We start from the raw sequence: 6,377 nt of genomic DNA, 5'->3' as shown, positions 1-6,377 counted from the left end.
GGCTTCATGATAATATGTGGCTGTGAAACACAATTTTTCAATAATATGTTTAACAGTCTCCTAGTGGAATTTGTGTAATTAATCTGCTATAGCACAAGTTATCAGGAAAAACTATGAAACATTAATGGAACGACGATTTCAATAAGGAAGCTTACTAAACGAGTGTTTAGAATGAGCACAAATACAAGGAATATGAGAATTGAAGGAATAGGAGAACTATCTGAAATACGAGAACATAAAGTAGAATAAAACCAAATAAGCAACAATACAATTATCACAACAATTTAGATGGTCGTTTTATAAGCAGAGTCATGCATAACAACCGATTCGATGAGCTAAATAAAAACGCGTTCAAAAGTTTAAAGTTAAAACACCGTTAAATTTGTATTTGATTACAAATCACGTATTTCATTGATAAATCTGTAAACACAGTTTATCAACATTGGGGCCATTAAGCCCACTGTCACATTACGTGCTGGATTCGCTCGTGTCCTAGATAGTGTAGATTATGAACGTGTGAGTATACTTAGGTAACCTTAACTAAACATAGGAGGGAATGTCTCCGCCGACCTCAAATAATCATGCAGGTCTCTGCAGCGTCAAGTGGGCATGCTGGACGCCAGTGTCTGGGTCACATGAACAAGTGCGGCATATGGAGGAATCAAATTGACATTGGATGCGTTTAAAATTATCGTTAACGCAATATAACATACTGGGCTCAGTAGAAAAATAGCACGGTATGCTTGGTCTTATACAGGTTCGGCTAAAGGAAGACGCTGCCTTTATTAACGCTGCGTTTAAGTAGATTAAATTATTGCTTTTATTTGTGTCATAAAAATCAAACGACAACTCAGTGCAGACATAGGAATAGAACTATTCCGAGTTTTCTTCTGAATGATTTCTTTTTAATTTTGATTTTCTTAAGAGTGTTTTATAACTTTCTTCGTTTTACTTTCCTTCTGATTATGTTGTTGACATGGGGAAAACACACAATAATATCGACCAAATTATAGATTGATGTTTTGTGTAGTGTGATAATATACCCTTGTTATGTCATTTTATTAAGCTTTTTAGCGTAATTTTTACTAAAACACTAAATGTCATGGGAATAATGTAAAAGGCGAGATATGACTATTATAATTATAGCATACGAAAGCAGCAAATCAGCGTGTTGTTTTGCATGTAAACACTATGATTTGCTATAATTTCGCACGTAACAGCTATCTGCACAATTATGCATAATAAATAAGTGCATATTGCGCAGAAGCAGAGCCTTCACAGCAATTATTGTTTTAATTTTATTCAAATTATTATATAATTAAATTGAAATTATACATGTGAAACACAGGAGCGGTTGAGGTTGAACAAAGTTTGAGTGATAATTGGAAATGAGCCTCGCTCCGGGAAACGCAGCTTCGTGCATGCGCGTACAGTGCATTCCCTGATTAATTAACCTTTGAAGACTGCTTTAACTGGATTTCGCTTAGAAGAGTCTTCTTTTTAACGAAAAACGCAACATTATAAAGAGGATAGTGTCGTCCATGATTTCGCAGCGCAAGCATAAAGCCCAGAGCGGGACTCAATTGTCTGTGCCAAGCGACTTGCACGAACTGGCCTGCACGAACAACGAGGCAAAAAAGGTTACGAAATTCATTGATAAGTGAACATAAGATATTTAAAGTCACGAACTGCCAGACATTCTGGTTTCACGAACGTCTATGCCACTTAGGTTCATGCCTCTCTTGTTACGAGTTTGTATCCGAAAGGTCAAACAGTCTAAGGTGTGGTCTCTCAGGTCCGTCACGACGTTAAGTACACCCTCTTTAGAATATGGACACACGCAACTGTCGTCCATTTATCAAAGCATGAATTTCTTTAAGATCGGACATACATTTCATTTTTATTTTAATATTTGAACGAATACTTTCGTTTATTTTGAAATAGGCGCTATCGCACATATGTCATTCCATGTTTAATTGAACCATTACTGAAATAAGAGCAATACATTTCGATCTATTTGTAGTGAACGGTTGTTTTTATTTTGAAATGTAAAAAACGTCGGAAATAAAAGTACATTTTGCAGGCGAAAACCGCATAAATCTGGCAGAATCAAAAACAGTAAAGTTCTACGTATTTCTAATTTAAATGCAACCGTATGACCTAAATGAACGATAGTTCGTGGTGTTCTATGTTAATTGAGATTTGCATATGATGGCCCCTATCTTATAGTTCATGAAAGTCACGAGGCTTGATTTATTAAATTGAATTTAACGATTCTTTAGAAAATAAAACAATACCACATTTTTTACGCACACAATATCCATTAACTTAAGAATTTAGATTTAAAAGCGGAACCCAAGACAATGGCGTGCACCTCTTACAGTTTTATTTACTAAGGCAAATAACAAATATCGGCTTCCGACAATGCGTCAGGCTTGTAAACGGCAAAGTTTATTCAAATATGAGCTTTCTCTTGCACTTGTCTGTCGCTCGACCAATGAGTGCATTTCTTAAAACATTTCCGTCCGAATTTAAGACCTTATCGTAAGAAGGTTTACATAGATACATAGATTGTAGAGTGCCCGGTCCAAATATAAATAAACCCATCCTTGTTCTCTGAGATTTCGAAATTTATGAATGAGAAATGATGTATACAGAACATCAAATCCACGACAATCGCCCACGGTGTATTTACCTACGTACTTGAAACAGACATGATTAGTCTGATCCCGCCTGATCTCGCAGAGATCTGGTTTTGCCCGAAAATAGTCCGCCACTTAAACTATCCTGATATCCTACCCAAACGCAGACGACACAATTTTTGACCCTCGAGACAAAATATTTTTGCACAGCAGATACACACATGCTGAATGCCCAATACGACTCGTTTATTCACTACGAATATGGATTTTTTTTGTTTTTCATTTTTCTATCTCTGATTTAGTTCCAGACAATTCTTGACCCCTCTCAGTCGTTTGTATCTCTTCCCAGTACAGCGTGTGCACATGTCACAATTATCGGTAACAATATACTAAATAAATGTTTCATGTAGGCAAACTCTCTAAAAAGATCAAAGTGCACCGATGGAAGATATGTTGTAATAGTTCAAACATTGTTGTTGTGTTTTTTCGCATATAACTTTTCTTTTTATAAGGTAAGGCATTGGTATACACCTGATTAATCATTGTCATGTTTTAGATTTCAGACTACTGGATGAAACATGACGGTTTGGCGGATACCTCTTTCCTGGAGAGTAGCCGGTAAAAAGGGTGAGAAAACAGTCCATTTTGACTTTTGAAAAGTTCTTTCTTGGTTCGTACATGACATACCTTTTTATTGTTTAAATCAATTCAGCTAAGATTGCATTTCGAGAAAAGGTATGGTTTTGGGGTCTGTATGCGCAAAAAGTTAAATTTATTTTAGCTTAAAGTTGTCGCTTTTACATTAAAATATATAAGGAAACTATTTAGTATTATTATTGTGACCACAATACAAATAGCTCATCAGGGAAGACACTTTCCGTTTTAATTGTACTTTTCGTTTAAAATTATTCTATTATTAGCGCAAATCCAGTCTCAGTGTAAAATGTCGTCCCAGGTTATACTGTGCGGAATCCACAGGCTTATTTGGGGTGACACTTTAAACAATGCAGTAAGGCCCGTTTTAACAGAGCGAACTCATCGGATAACTATCACAGTGGTGATCGAAAACAACCAAATCTGGAACGTCATGAATATTCATGCCATATTTGTTTGAAGGTTTATCATGAATTGCGTGAATGAACGAGTTCTATCCAATTCAAGACAGAACACACATGACAATCTTATAAGTTTAGGAGCACTCTATAACACATTCGAGTATATTGTTTATCGCTGGCTATCATAATTATTCTAATCATATGTTTACAAACAGAGCAATTGTATTCATTTCCATGATTTGTCCGCTAATTAGTTACCTAGATATGCAAAAACGTCTTTGACTTGACTCGACATCAGCTGTCGAATGAATGACACGGCCAATATCTGGTTAGATGTGGAAATAACGCTAACCATAGACGCGTACGCAGAAAGAGGCAAGTCTGAGATAGCATTGTACGACCTTATGTTTTAGGGAGTTGTCTACAGTCATCTGAAGGTTAAAACATGTCGATGAAAATAGGCATTGATAAAAAACAAGAACAGCATGAATAACATAGGCCGCGCCATGCGATAAATGGGTCTAATGAAATATGCGGCCAGCGTTGCTCCTGATCCGAGTACACGAATGCGAAGCATGGTCTGAAGCTACTCTGGCAACATATGGCAAGATCAACTAATTCAGATCACCAATGCCTCATGAGTGCAGCCAGTATGCAAGTCAAATGTGGGATACATGTTGGGGGACAAGTCGCAATCGCATATGCAACGGAATACTTTCATTGATTGCACGCAGTCGAAACATAACCGGCATACAATGTGACGTCTAGGCAAATTGATTGCGGTATAAGCACTTATTATAATTAATGACATTAATTGCCGCCATGTGTATCCAAATTCAGTGTCATGTGTGCTCCAATAACCTACTTCTGCGTCACACGAACAAATGAGGAGATGCAATCCGGATATCAGACCATTTAACCTAGAACAGCTCAGCAGTTTTCATATTAATTTGACAAAATCATTCTGAAACAGGAAGGCTTCTTTGAACGGAAGCTGCACATGACTTCCGAAAGAATATTGTCATTCACGTATCCGTCCATATTTTACTTAATTTAATGCCGGCACGTGTTTCTGCTCCGCTGTCTGAACAAAATTGGACCCTAAGCGCTTGAAATTGTCAAACATTAGAACTTAATATTCTGAGATGAAAAGTATTGCAACTTTGCGCTAATAGTGTTTCATTATTCGTGAGGTACAAGTAAGTTATGCCAACCATGTTCGATACCGTATTTCCATAAGACAATTATACATAAAACGTGATTGTTATGTTATTACTCCTTCTTGATAACCTCCGGATAGTTTGTTTGTTCCGATGATTCATTTTTAACCCAAAGCTTAAATATTTTTTGATTGAGTGCGTCATCGTGAACCATAATAATATATTTGTATGTACATGTAATACATAAAGGTATGATTATACCGAATCTCCACTCTCATCCTAAATCAGGTTCACAAAATGCAGTTATGTCCTTTCACTATTAACATAGTAAACTTTCAAGGACATTATATTGTATCATGAAGTCTCACATTATAACCGTGTCACGATGAACGGCGCACTAAAAGCAATATCAGATATCATAATGTCATGCCTTAATTAAAACTGGAGTGAATGTATGTAAAGTTACTCATCATCTTAAGAAGCGGTTAGGAAACATGAATAAACATGTAGATCAATTTTATTTTCGAAAATGACATTTATGTGTAATAATATTAATAATAATACATAAAGTGAAACTATAGCCATATCATCATATAATAATATAGCGATTTCGTGTTATAAAATGAATACAACAGAACAGAAATAAGAATGAAAAACAGAAAGCACTGGGAGATTAACATGGACAGTTGTTTTTTTTCTTTTCAAAAAGGTGACCACAGTTTTTATCATTCTTGTATGTTTGATGACGCATTGTCGCGCAGTGAATAGGCACTTGGCCATATTCCTTAAATACCAGACTAGCGGATAGCAATTTTTTTTCCTGATAACTATTCTTGAATGTCCATATTCCTATACATTCTTTCCTTTTGGAAAATCGAAAACTTGCATACAGGCGAACATGCTCGCTACAAAGTATACAATTAAAGATTGGAATTGAGATTCTGCTCACAAAATATATCATTTTCGGTTTAAAAAAAAATGCCTCACAAATTAAATCAAAGTACTGGCAGTACTGGTGTGACGATGCTTTTGAAGAGGATTGATATAAAACATCAATTTAAGTTTATCTATATCACCACAATTGTGTATGTTGATACGAACATTTGGGTACGATAAAAAATTTGGGTACGAAAATTTTGGGTACGAAAAAAAAATTGGTACGAAAAAAATTTGCGTACGAAACATTTTTGGTACGAAAAAAAGTTTTGGGGTACGGGGAAGTAGTCTCCGTGGGTAACTTGACCCATTGAGCGAAACTGGGAGGCGGGTCACATTCTTGTTCATTAAGTATGGCAATACATTCATGATGATTCTCGAAAGTAGGTTTGAGCACATAGCCGGACCATGTGAGCTCAATCGTATGAGCACTTGACTATCCGAGTTCGCCCACGAACATATGGATAAGTTAACTAATAGCAAAATGACCCTATACGTGTATATGCTGAAATCTAACAATCGAACGAAATACAAACATGGTATGTACACTTAGGTGGTTGTGTAATTTCTGTTAGAATATCGTA

This window comes from Dreissena polymorpha, chromosome 1 (assembly GCF_020536995.1).
Source record: "Dreissena polymorpha isolate Duluth1 chromosome 1, UMN_Dpol_1.0, whole genome shotgun sequence".
In the NCBI taxonomy this organism is placed as follows: domain Eukaryota; kingdom Metazoa; phylum Mollusca; class Bivalvia; order Myida; family Dreissenidae; genus Dreissena; species Dreissena polymorpha.
This window is presented reverse-complemented; position numbering follows the sequence as displayed.